A 23,648-nucleotide genomic window follows, 5' to 3' on the forward strand; every position below is an offset into this window, starting at 1 on the left:
TAATCCCATTTCACGGAGGGGAAGCCTGAGTCTCCATGTGGTCCCGTGACCTGCTCAAGGTCACACAACTAGTGAATGGTGGTGCTGGGGTCCCAGCTCCCTGCCCGCGCCCAAGTCTGTGATCCCTAAAATGTATCCTGTGCACTAGGCCAGGCTTTCTATAGCTTTGGGTTCTGAAAAATTGTAAAATCTTTGATGTTTAAGCCCCTTTTTGGACAAAAGATTTGGAAAATTAAAAATTACACACTTTCCTATCCTGTAATAGTAAATAGGCCAAACATGAACCATTGCTCCGTGATCCAAGTTTATCATTATGAGCTGTCATCACCGTATCTCACCATATAGAGGTGGGGAGGACCCACTTCTATACACAATGCCTCAATTGCTATGATTTGGAATATTTTTGCCTTTATATTTACTTTATCATGTTTTCCTGGATTATTGTAAACCACAGACAATATGATGTATTACCCTTAAATATTTCAGTACATCCTTCTAAAAAATAAGGACCTCTTCCCATCTAACCATACCACCATAATTATGGCTGAAAAAATGAATGTCATCCTACAGTCCATCTATATATTCAGATTTCCCCAGTCATCCCAGAAATAGCTGGTCAAATTCTCTTTAGAAATTCTTACCCATGAGAGAAAATAGCTGATCTTGTCTGAAAACTGGCACTTGGAGGTATGCCCCCATGCAGGGTGTCAGAAGAGGTTCGATGACTCCAGTGAAAGCTCCTCGCTGAAACACAACAAAACCAAACCTCATGACCAGATAGAAGATGCACCTACAATCAGGCAGCGTCATGTGTACAAGTTAAATTTAATATTTAGAACTCAGTGGTGGTTTTCCCGGGACTTGTTACCTATTGTAGCTGATGCTGACGTGTCTAACCTCTCCCACTGCTGGAGGCATGACTCATCTTCCCCTCTGGTGGACACTCAAGGTCACAGTGAGGTGTCGACCGGGAAAGTGGACAGCCCCCTCCCTGCTCGGACTGCCCGCAGGGAGAAGTTCAAGGGCTGCCAATGTTGAATCTCAGCGCTGTAGGTAGGAGGCACAGATGCTGCAGAAACCTCATCTGTTCTTCCAGCAAAGTGACCAGCCATTGGGTTTCCCTGAGGTTGAGTGGACGTGGGACTTTTGAAACAGACCAGGACCCTGTGGGGCTCCTGGGCACAAAAGCCCTTCTGTGTCCCCCATTTCTTGATTACAGGAAATAGGCTTCATTCAGCTTCCATGACCTTCCCTGAGCTCCAAAGGGCAGGTTCAAACAGTTGCTAATTAGGGAAGGGAGGGGAAGCAGAGACAAGGGAGGAACAGTCAAGAAACAATAGCGCAGCCCTGGGGCAGGGTCCTGGGTCCCCCTCAAGGGACACACATCACAGTACCTTTGAGCTGTTTTGCAGATACTGAAACCCCCTCCAGGTGGGAGAAGTTAACCGGATGCTGCCGACCTCCGTCTGGTTTCTCAGACCCCTTGGAACCGGAAGGTTTATCCTGATGACTCTCACTTACCTCACCACCAACCAATCAGAAGTATGTCCACGAGCTGCTCACGCCCTCTTTGAACCATTACTACAAAAGTCCTCACTACGCCCTCCAGGTCAGGACGCACAGTTTTGAGGGCATTAGCCTGTTGTGGCCCCCTTTGCCTGGCAAAGCAATAAAGCTATTCTTTTCTACTTCACCCAAAACTCCTGTCTCAGATTTAATTCGATGTTGGGGTATAGAGGCCGGATTTGGCTTTAAAACTTTGAGTTTTAAAACTGGGACAAGTTGGCCACTCTACTCGTGAGGGCCCTCGGGCGATGGGAACTGACATTATTGACAACCCACTGTGTGGCCAGCGCTTCACAAAACCAACCAGTTCACCCGGTTCACCCCAGGTGTTACCTCTAGGGGGAGGGGAGTGGGAGTGCTTCTCTCCTGGTCTCCAGCCAGTCTCCTGCCTGGACGTTAGAATCACTTGGGCAGCTTTTAAAACAACGATTCCAACATCTCATCCCCCAAGAGTGGGGTGAAGGCCTAAAAATGCTTCTAGTTGATCTGGGATACTCTTTTCCATGGGTCCCAGACCAGACCTATAGGATTCTCAATGCAAAACTCTAGGCAGCCAATCTAGCTGGCATGTACGAGAAACGTGATTTGCCCAACTGACACGCAAGATGGCTCCCTTCAAACAAAACCAGTATGAGAGCAGCCTGGCCAGTGAGGGACAAGCTCACGGTGGGGCCCAGGCACTCTGGGCTGAGATGCCAGCTCTTTGCAGCCTGCCCAGACTCCTTCCCCTGCCAGAGAAATGGGGAGCTCCTGGTCCAGCTGGCTCGTTATTGAGCCAACCCCAGGTGAGTTCCTGTGGTCATTCGCAGACAAACCGGCTTGTTGCCCCACCCTATCTTGTATGAAGAAGCAAAAGTCACGGGCTTCCCTGGTGGCGCAGTGGTTAAGAATCTGCCTGCCAATGCAGGGGACATGGGTTCGAGCCCTGGTCCGGGAAGATCCCACATGCCACAGAGCAACTAAGCCCATGCGCCACAACTACCGAGCCCACGAGCCACAACTACCAAGCCTGTGTGCCACAACTACTGAAGCCCACGTGCCTAGAGCCCGTGCTCCACAACAAGAGAAGCCACCGTGATGAGAAGCCCGCGCACTGCAAGGAAAAGTAGACCCCGCTTGCCGCAAACAGAGAAAAGCCCACGCGCAGCAACGAAGACCCAATGCAGCCACAAAATAAATAAAATAAAATAAATTTTTTAAAATAAGAAGTGAAATCACAGTGAGTGCCTGTTACATAATACCCACACCTATGTCTTGAATAAAAGTTGGTAAAATATGACAGGGTCTCATGAGAACATAATCAATACGGTCAGAGAGACAATAAACAATGTAGGAGTAAAGAAGCACAACAGAGTCCTTAGGGCTGGGGTGGGTCTGGAAGGCTTCGTGGAGGAGGTGGTGTGGACAGGAGAAGACAGGTCCTGCTCAGAAGAGGATGGATTTCCCCATCACAACAGAAATTCATTTGGAGGAAAAATAGGAGTCTCACTTCATTTTTAGACTGGCATTTTAAGGTCACTGACATTACCAGTGAATATAAAACAAAAATTAAGAATATAAACCCCTGAGTTGAGCTACCTATGTCTAAGTCTGGGTTTCTGGTTATGGAACCATGGGCAAGATACAAGCCTTGTCTATAAAACTGGAATAACAATAAAATCTGCTTACTACAGTTGTGGTGATGGTGATCAGATGATGCACATGGTGTGCGCAATACGGAGCCTGGGACAGCATAAACTGCCAGTAAGTGCTGGTGATGATTATTGCTATCTTTATTAATCAAGTGCTTAACAAGGTGCTATAACAACCTGGGCCCCAAATCGTCTCTCACAATATTAAGGAACATTCTCGGTGAAATCATTACTCACAGAAGATGGCTCTCCATTAGGGTGATGGGGACATAGCTGACACTGACATTCTCACCACGTTTTGAGAATCATCAGCTGAACTCTAGATCTATCTGATGTTTTAGTTTGCCAAGGGGAAGAATAAAATACCACAGATTGGGTGACCTAAACCAAAAAAATGTACCTTCTCATAGCTCTGGAGGCTGGAAATTTAAGATCAAGGTGTTGGCAGGCTTGGTTTCTCCTGAGGCCTCTCTCTTTGACTTATAGACAGCTGCCTTCTCACTGCGGTCTTTCCTGTGTGCGTGTGTGTCCATGTCTTAATCTCTTCTCATAAAAACACCAGTAGGATTAGAGCAGAGCCCACCGTAATGGTTTCATTTTAACTTAATTAACTGTTGAAAGACCCTATCTCCCAATACAATGACATGTTGAGGTACTGGTGGTTAGGGCTTCAACAAATAAATTGGGCGGGGGGTATATATAATCAGCCCATAATGGCTGAGTTCTGGTTTCCATTCTACTTCTATTGATACAGAGCAAAGGGAGGTTCCAGTGGCTTTTTAATTGCCTGATTGGGAGAAAATCTGGAATCCTTCAAGCGCACCTAACACATGGTTCCATATGCCCGCTCAGCCTGGTGAGTCTGTCTGAAACACTCAGAGACACAAACCAGCAACAGTTTCCAGCATAAACAAAGCAGTCACTTCCAAAGTGCTTCTGAGATGTGAAAATGAGTTTTTAAATATGAATCATTTGTTGAACACAGCTGCTAACATGTACAGCCAATAGTTCTCATTAATGGATGGGCTGAGAAACGAAGTTACAGCCAGTCTTGCATAATGAAATATGTGTACTCTTTATAATTACTAATGATTTAGAACAGATCATTCCCTTGCTTAGTAAATGGTATTTTCATATCTTTATCTTAAATAAAATAATGTTAATGATATTCAACCAAAAGGAAAGGCAAAATAAAGAGGGCTTTTTTTTAAAGTTTTGGGTGCACATGTGTGTTTTTAACATGCTTTCTCAACTTTTATATTGCTGACAACCTGCGACATTTTATAATATATTGTTGGCCTGTGGTGTTCAAATGTAGAAGAGCCATCCCAAATTACTGAGTTACTAAAATTTGGTCTTGAAGGCTCTTTTAAAGGTTTTTTTTTTTTTAAGGTACTTGGATCTTCAAAATGTTTAATTTACATGGCTGTTTTCTCCAAGGCAGCACAAAAAAGAAAATGAAATTCATTAAAAAAAATTTTCTACCCTAATAGCCTGGAGTATTCATTTTATCTTCACCAACACACACGTACACACACACACACACACACACACACACGCAGACAGCTCCTCTTAAAAAGTAATTAAGAGCTTAGAAAGTCTAGAAAGTGAGGTTTGATTCCAGGGTTATTTTGCAGATTCTCTTATGTTCTTTTGCTGGCTTGAAAATGTTGCCCCAGTGAGGACCAAATGGTGCACGTTAGGCCTTTGGGTATCCTGATTTACTTATGAAAAGTATTCACCATTGATTATTGAATTCTTTTATCCAATTTTCCTTTTTGGGAAGATCTCTGATGTGGATTTTAAGTGTACCGTTAACCAGAATCTAATTTATGGCCAGCCGTGAAGATTGGTATCTGCAAAAAAAAAAAGAAGCTTTGTGATACAGGCTTAATTTACATGGCTTTATTGAGTTATAAAGTATAGATTAGACCTTAAAGCATAAATCTCCCCAGTGATGGGAGGGCCATAAAGAATTGCTGTGTTCATAAAAGTAATGCTATTCCCTTTGTCTCATTTATATTATGTAAATCATTCTATGCTATCGCACCACTGAATAAACACACACTAAAATGTTGTTGGGATATTTAATCAGTAACTCCCTCTTTTATTTGGCTAACATAATTCTAGTCTGACTTGCACTAGAGAGGCAGAGAGAGTGTGGGAGCAGCAGTGTGGTGCTGGGCTCTGGGGCTGAGCCAGGCTAGGTGGATGCTTTGATATTGCATCACTGCTGGTGACCTTTCAGGAGCTTCAGCTTCCATGAACTTGCTGACTTTTAATGAGTCTGCAGTTGCCCTCTCAAGTCACCAGAATGATGCCATCTATCAATCAGCCACCTTCATAAAGGTCACTTGTCATGGGGAGACTGTGTAGGGATGTGTAAGTGAAGGATGGGGTTTCCCAGGGGCAGTTCAGAGGTAACAGGACAGAATGGTTGTCTCGGCCCCAAGCCTTGGCATCTGACAGATCGTCTTTGAGTCAGGACCACCTTGGAGGGATTAGGAAATTCATCCAAAGACACACAGATAGTAAATACCTACTGCACACGGTAGTGAGGATTAAATGCCACCAATTATCAGTGTCTGGCACATTCAGTAATGTTGGCTGTTATCATCCTTAATACTGTGATGTTTACAAGGGCACAGCTCTATGGACACTTAGCCATCATTTGACATCAGAAACACCTATAGACAAGTTAGTGAGACCAGCTGGTTTGTGATCAGTTTGATTCTCTCTTGCCAAATTTCCACTTCATTTTGTGCTGGGTAGATACACTTAAGCACAAAGAATTGGAGATACTATAATTTACTAGCGTCTGCAAGCTGCTCCAAGCCTTTCAGAAAACTTGTGATTTGCCAATATTCACAAATCAAGCATCCTGCTCTGATGCCCGTGATCTGAAGAGTTTCACTTCTTGGCGAAAGTAGCCAGTCTGTGATTTGCGGGACCCACGTCCACCTGCTGGTCGATGCAGGGGAAGCATCTCTGACCAGGCAGCCTATGCTGCTCTGAAGGCTGGACTGGAATCTTGGTCCTTTACAGTTGGACCAGCTCTAGATTTTAGGGCTTCCCTCTCTCCTGGTCTCCCAGTAAGAAAAAGCTGTTTTCCTTCCACAGTGAGGGGTGACTAAAACAGAGAAATAAGTTCCTTCTCTATGTACAGATGTAGGGCCAAATCATGAAAGGGAAATGTGGAGAGCTGCGGGCATGAAAGCCGCGGGATCCCCCAACAGGCATCTCAGCAGTCCCCTCTAGCTGGGTCCTGCGTGGAGCCTGTGCAGTGTTTCAGTGGGGCCCCACGGAGCATCATTTATCAAGGCCAAGGCTGCAGACCTGCTTCTCGCTGCGGTGATGCTGGCTCCCCGCAGCTGCCTCCGGAGTCTCAGGACAGCCCCTGTAGCATTTCTCTCTGCTCCAGTGTCTCAGGGTTCAGACAACTCAGCCATCCTCTGTAGGGGCTATCTCTGTGGTCGGAGTGACTGCAGCTCACAGCTCACGACACAGTTCCTGCTGAGGGTCCAGGGGCAGCTCTGGTGCCTCACAGCTCCTTCAAGGAACCAGGCATAGCTTCCTAGGCAGCTATACAGCGTCGTCAACACACCTCTTCCTGCCTTCCTTCTTGTTCTGACCTGAAGCCTCACCGACTTGGTTAAGACATTCCTCTTCTGTTCCTTCCCTTGCCCCACCCCTGGGGGCTCCTAAGGGAATTCGATTTCCAACCCTCATGTACTTTGTCAGGTCACTGGGAGCAGTGCATCTGGGGAGATGGAGGAAAAGTCAATTTTTTATCATTTTTCTTGGCAGTCTACTTATATGTGCTGGGGATTACCCCAGGACCAAGGGGGAGAAGCAGGAAGGCCAGAGCAAGAGTGGGAGATAGGAGAGGGCCCTAGGGAGATATTTCTGACTGCAAGGAATAGAGTCCTGAAAGCAGACTAAATGCAGTTTAAGCAGCAAGGGCTTTCTCCCCCTACATCGTAAGAAATCCAAAAGGAGCTGATCTGGGGGGGTTGTTCAACAACTCAGTGGTGTCTGAGGTGGTGCCTCTGCTCCTTTCTGAGTCCAAAAGTCCAGAAGTAAGAGCAGGGTGAAGTTTCATCCTGTATCTCTCAGGGAGGGAAATCTTTCCAAGAAGATTCTCAGTATATTTCCTCTGAAGTCTCTGGACCAAATTAGGTCCCATGACTGCCAGTGGAGCAGCTGGAAAGTGAGTTTCTGGCATATTCAGCCTCAGTTTATCATTGATCCACCAGCAAGAAGATACAGTGGGTGCTGGAGACTGGGGAGGCAGCAGACAGCTTTGGTGCTGGACACTGTCATTTATGAGGGCTTGAGTGGTGGCATCATATTTTTGCCCCTCTACCCCAATACACTCTAAGAATATTTTTGCAAATGCCTATATATCTTTCTCCCTATCCGCTCACTAGGGACAATATATTAAACCTTGCAGCACAGCTCCGGGTGTGCATGTAGGAAAATTCTGTGTAAGATGTGGGTTATATACACATCCAAGAATTAGCTTCATTTTCAAAGAAGAAACAAAATAGCATACTTAACTGGTGGTAGAAAATAAACACCCTTATCCCTTTATTGAATCAGAGGATTTGGACCTGGGATCTGCTATGAATTTAAATGCCTTAGCAAATTAGTAACCACAGTGGTGAGAAAGCTTAGCATCTCTTCCTGATTCCTTTCACCACCAGGCAAGGAGCCCAGCTTAAGATGGAGATGTGTTGCTATCATGTGAGCCAGAAAATGTCTGAAAGGAAATATAGAAACGTGTAAAATATGGAAAGTATTTTCTAAGATTTTATGAACCATACCACCAAATTAAAAATACCTAAGGTTATCCAAGGAAGGAGAAAGGAACCTACTTGGTGACAATTTTACAGATAAACGAACTGAAACTCATTGGTGGTAAGTACTTAGCCTAAGAGCTAGCATGTTGATCTGTCTGGTCCCAAGTACCGTTTTTTTAATCACATCACCCAACAAAAACCCAACACTCTAAGGATTAACAGAGATTTTCTTTAAATTCTTCAAGTGTGTAGTGAATGTTCTATTTTATGAAAATTATATTTGAAAATTAGACCCGGTAGCACCTGTCGTTTTTTTATTTTTTTATTTTTGCACATGAGATGTAGTTTGATATTTATGCCATATGCAAATGACAAGGCACTTCAGTGCATGGCAACTGTGTCTCAGTCTGCATAATGGCTTACTGGACTGTTCAGTCAGGCTCAAGCAACCGCAGCTACCTTGGGACAAAAAAAGCACTCGGTCGTACCCACCAGAAAGGGGATGGACTCAAAGGATGATAACTCATCTGTAAAGGTGCCAATTTTCACTTGATAAACCAGGTATAAATGTGCTGGATAATAACACCCACCTGCTCATGGCCAAAGTCACAATTTGAGAGCTCTTCTATTCGCTCCAAATTTCTAAACCTCAAAACATCTATCTGTCACTTTTTTATTATTTCTGAGGCAAGATGCATATAGTTGCTCACAAAATGTGTGATTTTTCTACAGAAAATCATCTGGCTGGGAAGGTAAAAGCTTTTTGGAGTGGATGACAATCTATTGCTTGTAAGTGAAATTTTCACCTTCTAAAATAATAGGGTTGTTCTAAGAAGGGCCCTTCTGTAGCACCTATTTGAATTCCCTTGCTTTGAAGCTAAAGGTGCTAAGGCAGTAAAGGTGAAAAATTAACATAAAAGCACACACAAAGCTAGGACTTAAATTGTCCTCAGAATTCTCATGACAAAATTGTGCATTACCCAAGATATTGTAACTTCATTGTAGAAAAAGTTAATATGCAGAAAGAAGAAAAATAAACTCACCCCTAATTGCTCCACTCTTAAGTAATTATTTAGAATGTTTTTCTTGCAATCTTTTTTTTTTTCTATTTTTACTGTCAGGTTTTCCAAGACTCCTAATTCCTATGATATATTCTTACTTAGGTACCAGGATCATTAAATAAAAGGATATGTAAAGTAGCTACTAAAATGTACTATAAATGGAATGATTTTTTAAATTTAATTTTTATTTTGTATTGGAGTATAGTTGAGTTACAATGTTGTGTTAGTTTCAGGTATACAGCAACGTGATTCAGTTATACACATACATATATCCATTCTTTTTCAGATTCTTTTCCCCTATAGGTATTACAGAATACTGAGTAGAGTTCCCTGTGCTCTACAGCAGGTCCTTGTCGGTTATCTATAAATGGAATGATTTTGATTGCAACAGTATTGTGCTCCTAAGGTTCTCTCCGTCTGGTGTAGATGGACTTTTGAAAATGCTTTCTCCAAATCAGTTAAACATAGTTGGGTATTAGCATGTCAGCAGGACTTATTTTAACACGTCGACTCAATCCAAGGGCACAGGGTCGAGAGGCTGTACTCATAATTAGAGTCTGAAGCACATCCAAATCCATCACGTCATTTAGTCCTTTCACAGACACTCTGAGCCAGGTACTGTTGTGATCTTTTTCCAGAAGAAGGACCTGAGACTCAGGGAGCACCAGTTGAGGACTCATGAATGTCTGGAGGCCACACCTTTGCACCCCTTTACGAGGCATGACCTTCACGAGCATTAAGGGGGTTGTCAATTGGACCTGAGGTTCTCCTTCTTGGAACCCTCCCAGCAGAGGTGAGGCTAGGGGACAGCAGGAGGTTTCCTGTATTCCTGTATTTCCTGTAATGGGAGGTTAAACTAGATGATCTCTCATGTGCCTTCATTCTCTCAAAGCCTATAATTGTGTGTTCTCACCCCGTCTAATTAGCCCCAGTGCCGGGATGATAGATGGGCACTGAGTGTTCAACAAACAAGATGTTCTGTTCATAAAGCTAGGTCCCATGTGGCCCAGTTTCAGAGGAAGAACGCAGCCTTGTAGGGGATTTGGGTTTGTTTAGGTCTCTCTCGACCACTCGTGGCAAAGTGGCAAAATCCACAACTTTGTATAACTTCTCTGTGTCCTTCTCTCCTCTGCTACCCCCAAATGCTCGGGGCTTTCTCACTCTCCTGCGTCAAGAGCTCCCTCCCCCCATGCATGCAGGCCTGTTCCTGCAACTCTGCGTGTTTGTCCCCCAGTCATGACCCATTTGACCAATCACATCCTTTCTGTCCCCTTGAAGCTACCTGGGGGGTCATTTCGTGCATGGCACGAACTGTTCTGTCTGATCTCTTTTCTTAGGAGGCTCTGCATGGATTTTGCCCTCTCTGCTCTCAGAAATCAGGGAGAGGGGTGAGGACAGAAAAGGCCACGCTGGCAATCCTGAAATTGTTATAGGTGGGGGAAGGATGAGTCTGAAAATCCCCACACATTAAAAATTGTGTGCCCTCTCACACAGAGGGAGGTATCGTCCCCGTGGTCGGTGTCATGCACGAAATGTCTAGCACCCTGAGTGCCCATGGTACCCTGGGGCCATCAGTCTGCCATCATCAGCACAGCGAGGACCTTCCAAATGGGCTACCGCAGCAGTGATATTACAAATGGAAGAGAAGTGGGGGCGAGGAGCCCACGTGGGTGAAACGGAAGTCGCTTTGACCTCCGAGGCTGGCATCTGCAGTCCAGGCGATGGTAGCAGCACTGACGCAACTTTGATGTGAGGAAGACAACCACGTCTGCAGTAAGGCTGCATCTGTAACCACAGGGACGAGGATGGAATCTAACTGCTCCACTCCCGTAGCAGCGTGAGTGGACTCTGAAAGTCTTCATTAACCAAGGCATTAAGATAACGTAAAGGGCTTTCCTGGTGGCGCAACAGTTGAGAGTCTGCCTGCCGATGCAGGGGACATGGGTTCGTGCCCCAGTCCGGGAAGATTCCAGCTGCCGCGGAGCGGCAGGGCCCCTGAGCCATGGCCGCTAAGCCTGCGCGTCCAGAGCCTGTGCTCCACAACGGGAGAGGCCACAACAGTGAGAAGCCCGCGTACCGCAAAAAAAAGATAATGGAAAAATAATGACACACACAAGACAATTGCTTTCGTTATAATGTAGGAATTAAATCAGAACATCTTTTTTCCCACCCCCCTCTGTGTAGTTCAGAGAAGACTCTTTAAGCTCTCTCTCAGAATGAGGAATGTTTAACTAAATTCTATAACTTTAGTTCATTATCTACGAAAGCTTAGAACTTTTTTTTTTTTTTTTTTGGCTACGTGGTTTGTGGGATCTCTGTTCCCCCACCAGGGATTGAACCCGGGCCCTCGGCAGTGAAAGCGCGGGGTCCTCACCACTGGACCGCCAGGGAACTCCCAAAGCTTAGAACTTTATACATGTGGCAAGATGGGTTAGCTTCCCTCTCTGCCCCTTTTCTGCCAACCTGCATCACTCCTGGCAGAGTTCCTGGGAGTCTCTCACAAGATTAATAAATAGATGGAAAAACCTTTTTGGTGGCAGTGGGGTGGGCAGCATAAAAGCACATTAGAATTAAGCAGGTGCATTTATTTGTCCTCTAAAAGATCCAGTCTGAAAAATCAAAAGGAGCCAAAGCTTCCCACAGCTAAGTGCGTGACACCTCCTCTGCAGAACGGAGCCTAGAGTGATGCTCAGAGCCTGAGGACTCAACTTACAAATCTGGGATGCAGCCAGGAACCCTAGGGTGAGAAAGGACCACGGGTGATCGTGCTGGTGAGACAGAGAAGGAGCCTGGAAAGAAGAGGAAAGTCCAGATGTGCACCAGGTTGAAGTGTTTGCACTGCCCTTTGGACACCGAGTGGGTAGTTAGCCAAATGTAAGGTGGTGGTTCAAGTAATGCATGTACCTAGGGCCCTAAATAGCCTTATAACTAAGTATGTTACAAGCACTCAGTTGCATAAAGTTTTACTCCATCAAAATGTTAAACTAGAAGAGCAATAGTTTCCCTTGAAAGGGGCAGGAGAGATAGGATTAATATTTTAACAGTCACATTGTTGGTGGTGGTCCAGTTTTGCTTTTGTAATCCAGCCACAAATCTCTGATGACAGCTCTGGCTCTGCATTAGTTGACTTTATGACCTCTCGTGGGTCAACTGTATCCTGCCCCCAAAGATATATTTATGCCTTAACCCCTGGTACCTGTGAATAAGACTTTATTTGGAAACAGGGCCTTTATAGATGTAATCAAGTTAAGATGGGGGTCATACTAGATTAAGGTGAACCCTAAATCCAATGGCTGGCATCTTTATAAGGAGAGGGAGATTTGGAGTTGGGGACACATACAGGAATGAAGGCCATGTGACGATGGAGGCAGAGACTGGAGTGATGCAAGCCAAGGACTGCTGGCCATCACTGAAAGCTGTGAAGAGGCCAGCAAGGCTTCTTCCCTAGAGGCTTCAGAGGGAGCACGGCCTTGCTGACTCCTTGATTTCAGACTTCTGACCTCCTCAACTGTCAGAGAATAAATTCCTGCTGTTTTAAGCCGTACAGTCTGTGGTGATTTGTTATGGTGGCCCCAGGACCCTGACACATGACCTTAAGGTAATTGCTTAACTTTTCTGATCTCCTTCCTCAAGTCTGTATCAGGATGGTTCCCTATTTTCTACATCCTCATAGCTTCCTCTGTGAACTCTGTGAAGCCACATGCAGCATTCAGCAGGCTTTCTGTTCTTATGTGTCTAGTTTTCTTTGCAGAGTCAGTCAATAGCTCTGTGAACGCTGGGCCAATGTATTAATCTCATTTATTCCTCTGTTCCTGTGGCCATCCCCATGCCAGGAACACAGTAGATGGTTGGGGGTAAATATTTGGGGGGGGGGGTTGTATAAACATTAATAGCAATGCATAAGAGTGTGTTGTAAGGATAGTAGCAGAGCACACCTGGCTAGTGATTGTTTTATAAGTAAGGCTAAACTAGGACATTGGGCTGTTACTTAACCCTGGGTGGTGGCTGAAACAAAGAGAGGAGAAGAAGGGCAGCAATCAGTGAGCTGTTGGGGTATGTATGGAGCTTGTTCAGGCTGAAGACTCCAGAGGCTGATACAGAACATCCTCTGGGAGCAAAGGAGCTGCCAAGCGTTAGTAGCTCGGCCAGTTTTATCTCCACAAGGCCACACATCGTCAGGCGTCTTCACAAACAATTCACCTCCCCAGGCCTTTAGCTCACACAACCCACTCACGGATCTTAGGAAAGGGCCCCGAGGACATTGGTGATTAGAGGACCTTCACCCCAAGAGTAAAACTTTCCCAACTCTGCCACACATCAGTTTTACTAAACACAGATTGATGAAAAGATACGTTGGAAAGAAAGTAGAAAGCTATGGGACAAGCAGAGGGGTCTAGTCAAGACTCTTGGATAGTGTGAAAAAGTCCAAGAAGGTAGAAAGTGGTCCACCTTGAAGAGGTTATATTATCTGGTTATTGTCAATGCAGGAAGATGAGACAGGGGGGCGGTTAGGATAAAGTACTATGTCCCAAGCCTTTCTCCTTTAACTCTTGCATTAGTTGAAATGTTTCCTCATTTTATTTTACAACAGTAGGGATAGAATTTAGGCACAGAATCCATTCTCTTAGCCGTGTTATTTCAACCTGGTTTCTGACAATGAAAGAGTGTTTTGGTTCCTGGGACAAGAATATATATCGTCTTTGCCCCCAGTTGCAGACTCTCAACCACTGCGCCACCAGGGAAGCCCCAGTAGGGCCTTTTTGTTTCTCTATTCTATGCATAATAGTTTGCATCTGCTAATCCCAGACTCCCAATCCATCCCTCCCCAACCCCTCCTCCTCCTTGGCAACCACAAGTCTGTGCTCTATGTCTGCGAGTCTGTTTCTGTTTCATAGTTAAGTTTATTCATGTCATATTTTAGATTCCACATATAAGGGACATCATATGGTGTTTGTCTTTCTCTTTCTGACTTACTTTACTTAGTATGATAATCTCTAGGTCCATCCATGTTGCCGCAAATGGCATTATTTTGTTCTTTTTTATGGCTGAGTAATATTCCATTATATATATGTACCACATCTTCTTTATCCATTCATCTGTCAATGAGCATTTAGATTGTTTTCACTAATTTTTATATAACAAGTTTAAAATGCAATTAGGTGCATGAGTACACACGGATGTAGAAAGACAGCACCCAAACCCTGCTGGAGCTTGGCAAGTAGTGCCACCATGCTCAGTCCTACCTGGTAATTTATCAAACACTCATGTGATGGAATATTATACAGCCATTAAGAAAGATGAAAAGATGTGATGCATTCATACAGAAAAACATGTACAATAAACTATTAAATCAAAAGCTGGCTATAAAACAGTATATACAGTAAAATCCCATTTTAATTGTATACTGTAATACAGGATATAAATAGCTAATATTTATTGAACACTTACTAGGTACCAGGCACTGATTTAAGATTTTACTCATGCAATCTCATTGGATCCTCCTAAAACACTGTAAGGAAGATACTATTTTTATCCCAATTATACAGATGAGAAAATTGAATCAAAGTTTGAGTGAATTGTCCAGATCACAGTCAGTAAGTAATGGAGCACTGACTCTGGACCCGCATATGCTCTTAGCCACCAGGCTATACTATATAAACCTCCTCAAAGTTGAATGCAAGATACAGTGGTTATTTCTTGCTTTAAACCCATTCTTGAAATGAGTCATTTTCTTCTTTAAGCTTATCTGTTTATATAAAACCCATTTTATCTTACATAAAATCCATATCTTATATAAAATTCATATATATACAGATAGAATTATATATGTATATAACATATTTATATATAAATATTTGTATATACTTATATATAAATATATTTGTATATAACATATAACATATGAATGTCTTACACTGGAAAAATAACCAGTTAATAAGAATTAGAAAAAAGAATACAATCTGTAAGAATTAGAAAAGAATAAGAATTAGAAAAAAGAATACAATCTGAAAGGACTTTTATAAATCTTTCTTTCTGTCTATTGAGCTCTAGATGTATTTCAGGGCCACTTTGCAGCATTATTCATCTGCCTGTAATCTTTTTAAATACTCCAAGGCCTAATTGTTTAACTACTTAATGAAAGAGATTTCCTTTGAGATTCTCTAACAAGCTTAATAATGCCTTTCAAAAAGAGCTGAGTAACCAGTTAAATGGAATTATATAGGCATGACTGTTTGCTGTTATAAGTCAATTTTGCTATTTTCAGACTTTGTAATTGGTTGTGCCTTTTCTGACTCTGGGGCAAATGAACATTTCATACTTCTCAGTTTGTCAGCACAAAAGAAAACTGTTGTAAAGCTTTGCTTCCTCATATATATTTCCTTCTGAGATGTTAGAAAACATGCTCTTTCAAATGCTGAACAGACACTTTTACAAAAGGTCATGCTGACCGTTGGAAAATTAGCTGGTGAATATAATTCCATTTGTCTTAGCAGCTCAATTAATCTTACAGTTTTAGGGTATGTGAGCACGGTGGAGGGGAGCAAAATCAATACGATGCCTAGAGTACAGTCTCTGAATTTGAAGCAGCACAGGTTTCCTCAGGATCAGAGGAAAATGACTAGTGAATGTACCAGAGCTGTGGCTTTATGGAATGTTATCACTGGGGAGGTCTGTCCAGGGCCATTACCCAATAGCTAGTTATCTCTGTTCAAGCTTAGAGCTCAGATGTAGGAGTCTGGCATCATCCTTTGGCAGGTTACACCTGGAGACAGAAAATTCTCATTCCCCAGTCCTAGCTTTAGCTCATTTATCTTTAAGGTTTATTGACAGAGATGAAGGACAATTGCATATTTTTAAAGAGGATTTGGGGGCATGAAAATACAAGGTTCTCAGTATTGGTGTGTTTTTTTTATCACAGCAATTGCTTTCTTAATACCGGAGGAGATGTGGGTATAAGCTGTGTTCCCCAAGCGAGAAGCCTGCCCAGTAGTAATAGCTGCATTTATACTTCCGCCCTAGAAGTCATCACAGATTGCCTAGTATTAGCTGTGTGTATATATAGAACACAGCTTTAATAATAGTAATAAGAGCAGCTGTAATGATTTCCTGCTACGTGACACTCGCTAATAAGCTCTTTACATACGTTTGTTTCATTAATTTCATCCCATCACCTGATGAGGCAGATCCTCCTTATTATCCCCATTTGTTCCTGAGGACATGGGGGCTCTGAGAGGCGAAACCACTTGTCCAAGGTTACGAAAGCTGCTGCAGAGGAGCAGAGTCGAGGCTCATAAACGCGTGTGCCCAACTCCAAAGCCCCTGTGTGTTAAATCTCTATGCCACACTGATGTGGAAGACACCCAGGTGGAGTATACTGCAACGTGGCTACTGCCAGGGGTTAATGAGGTGGGTGGGAGAAGAAGGGGTCATTGTAGTAGCAAACCTGGGAACTCTGTTTCCAATTTATTGTTCCCCACCCCGACTCCTACCAACCCAATACAGTTCTGGGGAGAAGCCAGGGACCGACAGTCACCCTTGACTGTCAGAGAAAAGTCCTGCTGCCATCTGTAGGAGAGGAATTCAAGCAAATTGTAAGCTATTGTTTCAAATTCTACCACAGGTGCCATTTCATTATTTAAAAGATTGCATTTGTTTTCAGAGGTACAATTGGTATTTCAGATAGACAATGGCCCTTGCTCAGTCAGCCTGAATCTGCCTCCACGTCTCACAGAAAATTCAGAAAGAAATAAGCATAGTGGTTGTATCAATTTACACTCCCACCAACAGTGCAAGAGGGTTCCCTTTTTCTCCACACCCTCTTCAGCATTTATTGTTTGTAGATTTTTTGATGATGGCCATTCTGACTGGTGTGAGGTGATACCTCATTGTAGTTTAGATTTGCATTTCTCTAATGATTAGTGATGTTGAGCATCCTTTCATGTGTTTGTTGGCCATCTGTATATCTTCTTTGGAGAAATGTCTGTTTAGGTCTTCTGCCCATTTTTGGATTGGGTTGTTTGTTTTTTTGATATTGAGCTGCATGAGCTGCTTATAAATTTTGGAGATTAATCCTCTGTCAGTTGCTTCATTTGCAAATATTTTCTCCCATTCTGAGGGTTGTCTTTTCGTCTTGTTTATGTTTTCCTTTGCTGTGCAAAAGCTTTTAACTTTCATTTGGTCCCATTTGAAAAAGAAAAAAAGAAAGAAAGAAGCAGACCCAGGGTCTGGTTAGAGAAGAATGAAACCAGTGGAAGGGGTCCTAGTCAGGCTAGGAAATCTGAATAGATTTCTCCAAAGTAAGCTCTCCTTTTTCTGTATGCATTTGCTCTGTATGATTGTAAGTGTTATGAATTGCTTTATAGTAACCATTATGGTTTTCCATATTTTTTATGCTTAGTCTACACTACAAACTTTTGTTTGGTTTGATGGTTTGGATACACACACACACACACACACATAGAGTTTCTCATATTTAAACAGGGATAATAATTATCTTACAAATAGTGGTTAGGATGGGAAGACAATTAAGTTCTCTAGCATAATGGGTGACACATTAATTGTTACACAATTCCAAATTTTCTACAGGAACTAAATAGTATTTTATAATTGACAGAAAATAAATGTAAACTTTTAATTTAAAATTTCTTCAGTTATTCCACAATTGAGAATTCAACTAATGGGTCTGTGTGTATGTGTCCCAAACGTGTACACCCATAAACACACACACACACACATACACACATAGAGTTTCTCGTATTTAAACAGGGATAATAATTATCTTACAAATAGTGGTTAGGATGGGAAAAAAATATAGATAAAATTCTCTAGCATAATGGGTGACACATAATTGTTACACAATTCCAAATTTTCTACAGGAGCTAAATAGTATTTTATAATTGACAGAAAATAAATGCAAACTTTTAATTTAAAATTTCTTCAGTTATTCCACAATTGAAAATTCAACTAATGGGTCTGTGTGTATGTGTCCCAAACATGTACACACACACACACACACACACACACACACACACACACACGTATATTGCTTGAAAGCATAAAAAGTATATTTTCTAATAGCGGCTATTTAAGAGCTATCAAAGCTCCAAGAAAAGAGATCACCTTTTTATAAGTATTTCAGCTTATGATGGTTACTTGCATAAATTATTTGTTTTTTAATTGATTTCCTGGGACTGACCAGCACTTAATTAACTTACTCCATCACAGAGGAGCATAAGGAGAGAGTGTTTGTCGTTTTCCTGGGGATCTGTCACAGTTTTGTTGAGTTTCTTTTGGTGGCAAATATCAGAAACTCACTTCAAATTAGCTTAAGTGCAGAGTGGAATTTACTGGAAGACACTGAGGTAGTAACTTCTAAAATCAAAGAAAAGGCCAAGTGACCCAGGGGTCAGGAGAGGAGGAGTAAAGGAGGAACGTCTAAACCCCAGTTTGTGGGCTTTCCTTCTGGAGCCTCAACACTCAGCCCTCTTTTCCCATTTGCATTGTTTCTTGGTTTCAGTGCTTGAGAGAGAGAGTGGTCCAGCTTGGGTCAGGTGTCCACGCCTACTCCCATCACCTGTGACCACAAAAGCAGGGTCTCACTGTAGAACCATGGCTGCCGGGGGCCCATGCCCGTGTATGTGTGTACGTGTTTTTGTGTAGGCGTGTTTAGGTATGTGTGACCAGGGGTGCCATGGTGGAGGGGGTGGTCCTCAGGGATCTGTGACTGGACTGACACCCCCAAATGTCTTCTCCACGCACAGTTATTGCTCTAGAGGGGTAGAAACTTCCATTCCTCTTATATTTTAATAATATTGCTCCTAGGTCACCTCCCCTCTCTGGATCTTGGTATCCTAACCAGAAGTCGCACAGGCGATACCTAAGCACCCTTTGAGCTTTAGCAAGGCACCAATAGTACTTCCTCCAGCACCTGGGGAGTCTGTCTCAATGGAACATTCGACTGGCCAAGGTGGGTGACGGGTTCCACTTGGAAACACCTACTGCCTTTTGTGAAGGGACTGCCAAGAATGAATGTTACAGATACGTCCTTTTAAAAGAACAATCTTTGCCGTAGTATGCCTGTGATTGCCTACATGGCTGTGCCCTGTCATCTTTGCCGTAGACCACTTCCTGCAGTTATCTAATCACCTGCCTGCAGTGGGCTGGAAGGAGATGAATGAGACTTACCCTTTGGCTGGGAGTCAGGGGCCTAGGTGTTATCCCTGGGTCTGCCTTTATTACGGATGGATACTTGGTTACTTATTATCAACTGTCAGGACTTTGATTTCCTCATCTGCAAACTGGGATCAGAATCCCCATCTTACCCAAGGAGCTGGGAGAAGGAATAATATATGTGAACATACCTTTGACGTCATAAAGCTCTATGTAAATGTTAAGTCTATTCTCCATTTAAAAATCTGCCAACCCGTTATCTCTTGGGTATGTTAAACCACATGCATCTGTGCTTGCAATCAGCCAGAGACCCTACTTTCTCTGGGCCATGTGGCAGAGGAACACAATCTGTGATTATTTTCTTTGAACTACTCTTTCATTTTAGAAACTGCGACATCTTCAGAGAAAATAAATATTCTGTGATATTCACAGCTGTACCCCTATGAGAGTAATTAAGAGACTCTCAGAGGCAAAGTTATATATAAAATATCCCCAGGAGATTCATTTTTCCACTGAACTATTCCATAAAGATGAGAATCACTCCTACCCGCCCCTACCTTGTTCCCGTTCCCTGAAGACACAAAATCCTTGAAGTATTATTGAGGTTACTTATATTTTGTTTCAAATATGAAACTTAGTTATCTAGGCTCTTAAGATTTAATATTTACACATAAAGGGTCACCACAAATAATTAAATATCATTCAGAAAAGATGAATAACTTGTTTTCCTGCAAAAAATAGCCTTAAACCTATACAAAAGCCTTCCCACTCTGAAAATAATTCACACCTCGCTTGTTGCTTTAGTGGCAAATCACCTCCCCAGCCCAGCACTTATCAGAGGTAGTTGGGTGACAGTGGGGCAGAGCTGGAGCCCCTCTGTGGTGATAACAAACATGGCGAGGCTGGTCATCCCCTGAATATTTCCTCCTCACATCCCCCAATCCCAAAGCAAAGAGGAACAGTCTTTGGGAAAGACCAGTTCCCAAAGTTCTCTGAGGGTGCGGGTCCCTGTGGGGTACGAGGGTGACGGGTAGGAAGGAGGGGGAGAAACACACTGGGAGTGGCTGCTTCCTAATTGCAGAATCTGCCAGTCTGTCCAGGACCGCCCCCTACCTCACAGCCTAAGCCTTTGCCTCTCCCTCAGGTACACATTACATCAACCGAAATTCCCAAGGCAAGGCACATAGTCGGGCAGAAATAACAAGACCTCTGCAGAGCACACGTACCCCGAAAGGCAACATACTGAAAACCTCTACTGGAGAATTTTAAATAAGCCTGATACATATCATTTTAAAAAAAGGAAGGAGGGATATTTGAAACACAAAGTAAGAACACGCAGTTGTGAATAAGAGATGTGAGATCTTGAGCGTGAAAAATGAAAGTGTAGAAATGAAGAACCCAATAAATGAGTTGGAGAGCTGAATGGATACATCCAAAGAAGAGAGACTAATTCAGGAGAGAGAAATTAGGTGTGGGAAGTATGGGTGAGTAAAGGAATTAACTCATTTTATTTTTGTTTAGATATGCAATGACCTCCTATTACTTCTCCCGTACAAACCAAAGCATAGCCATGACAACCAAAACAAAGATTCTAGATGAGACCAACAAGACAAGGGGGAAGTAATGCAAGATGGATGAAAGTGTGTGAATGTTCTTCAAAGGGAAAAAACCCCACCAATAATAATAAAGCAAATAGCAGATAAAATCTAATTAATAAATTATATAATAAAAATAATGCATTTTGGTAGGGGGAGGGGAGATGGAATGAAGAGTGAATGGGAGGGAGCTGTTGCCTTATTAATCTTTGGGGTAAAAAAATACATTCTCAAGTGTATATAAACCATGTAAATCATTGAGAATGTGTCCCTTTGGATCAAATAAGCCTCCTCTGGGACCTAATTTCTGAAATCCATGTTCAATTTAAGGTCTTATTTCCAATGGCTCCCCCTCAAAATTGGACCCTTCCTTACTCAAGTCACACTTTAGGGATCGCTGAATGCAAATTATAAAGACATTCTTGGGATATCATTTCCACTATTTTTTTCCAAATCCTCTCCTGGACCATTAGATTTTGGATTACAAACCATCCTAGGGAAGTTTCCATGCCTTTGGTGTTTCTGAGCCCGGTTCATTGAATAAGAGGATGATTCATAACTAGAATGATATAACTTCCACTCTGAAGGACCACTCGCTCCCATTTCTCCAGTTACCTGCCTTTTTCTCCACAATAACTTTTATTACTGCTTTTCATCTGAATTCAGTTCATTGGTCATCCTCTAATTAGCCAAAAGTGTCTCATTATCAGCTCATGCCTGGTCAATTATCTGGTTACCTGCAGTGTCAATCAACAAGAGTCTCCTCTGATTTAATTTGTAGGCTCACAGCACTGAGACAGCATGGGGTCCTTTGCTGCCAGAGATTCATTAGGGGGAGAGGATTTATTGCCCTCTCAGCGATATTTCCTTCATAGTTACCAGCTTCTCATTAGAGTTAGTTAAACTGCCTCTGTGATGCACCTGTAGCCTGGGTTTCCACTTGGAAAGGTACTTTTTACTCCAGGGGGACTTGGTGATAGCACCAGCCTGCAAGCAATAACTTCAGGAATCACATGGGAGAACACTCACCATAACAGCCTGGGGAAGGGTGACGGGAGGCCTGGAATCTCCTTTATGCTTTGGGGTAACTGAATTTAATGATTGATGCTTAGAAGGATCAGAATTAGACCTTGAATTAAGGTTTCTCTACAAAAGTGACGTCAAATTTCTTGAGACTCAATATTTTTTGTGGAGGCAGTAATTGGATAGGATTGAATCTTAAAGGACAGGATTTTTAACAGATTGTGTTTCTCCGTTTGGGTAAATTTCTCCTCAACTCAAGGTTATAAGAACTTCTTTATGCATTCAGCTTTTACTGAGCACCTATTATATGCAAGACTTATGCTAGGTATTGGGGATATTTGGCAAAGTATCTTGGTTTGTTTATCTGAAAAAGGACAGTAATAGAATTCTCCAAAGCTCTTCTAATATGTAAGATCTTTGATTCTGACCATACTCTGAGAAAGAATCAAATCAAATCTGTACCTTCTCTTAGAAAAATTCCCTGAGCAGATACAGTGCTGAATTTCTCAGGATATGCTTTTTGCTTATCTTACCCCATCACAACTAGGGAGTACCAGGGGGTGCTTAATTCAGACCTGGAATGGAATATATTATTTGAACTCTCTTTTTCTCAGCAGAGGTACAGGGAGCAAATCAGCCAAGCCCACGAAAGAATCTACAGTTGACCCTTGAACAATGTTGGGGTCGGGGTGCTCACCTTCTGCACAGTAGAAAATCCGCTTGTCATTTACGGTTGGTCTCTCCGTGTTTGCTCTACACGCGAAGATTCAGCCAACCCTGGATCGCGTAGCGCTGTAGTACTTCCTATGGAAAATAATCCGTGTATAAGTGGACTCATGCAGTTCACCTGTGTTGTTCAAGGGTCAAGTGTATAGTACTATTTTAGGCATTCAGTTTTCTATTTATTTTTTGCTATGAACCTACTTCTGTATTTACAACTTTAGATTGAAAAGCACGTATATAATAGCTATTAAACTGCCCTCTGCCTTTCCAAATTGGACAAATGATACTTTGACTAAAAAAAATAATGTGTGATGTTTTTCCATCCTCTGGGGGGCAGGGAGTGGGCGGGGGGAGCGGAAGTTAAATTCTAATAGCAAGATACCAAAGGTCACATTTCCAGGCATGAGGCAAGCTCCAAGGACTAGCTCCCTGTTTGCAAGTAATGCACGTTGTTGTGAGGTCCTGCAGTTAGGATTTTAGGTGCCTTTACATGTTCCAAATCCACCAATGGTGGGACTGTGAATAGGTACCTCCTCTTTGGAAAAAATTCAGCATTCCTATTACATTTGAAGATGTACCTACTGAATGATCCAGAAACTTTATCACGAGACAAATACCCTAGAGAGACTTCTGCACAAGTATTCCAATGTACAGGAGCAAGAATGAGCTTAGCAGCAAAAGGTAAACAACCCGAATGTCCCTCAGCTCCGGGATGACATAACGGATACATCACGTCACTGTTACATAATGTCCTAGGACAGCAATCAGAAGAGTAAAGCTCAGTTATGCACACCTGTGAGAATGAATTTCACAAGCATCATCTCGTTCACATACGGTAGGATGCCATTCATACAAAGTTCAAAACGAGAAAACTAAGCTATATTGTTCGGTGTTAAAAATATGAAGAAGGCCAACAAAATGATTACTATGAAAATCAACATTCCAGTTGTGATTAGGAAAGAGCATGGGGGTTTGGGGAGGATAGGCAGGCAATATGTATTGTTTCCTGGCCTGGGTAGTAGTAGCAAAGGTATTTCACTGATTACTATAAAATTGTGTATATGTTTTTATGCACTT

Source organism: Phocoena phocoena, chromosome 16 (genome assembly GCF_963924675.1).
Source record: "Phocoena phocoena chromosome 16, mPhoPho1.1, whole genome shotgun sequence".
In the NCBI taxonomy this organism is placed as follows: domain Eukaryota; kingdom Metazoa; phylum Chordata; class Mammalia; order Artiodactyla; family Phocoenidae; genus Phocoena; species Phocoena phocoena.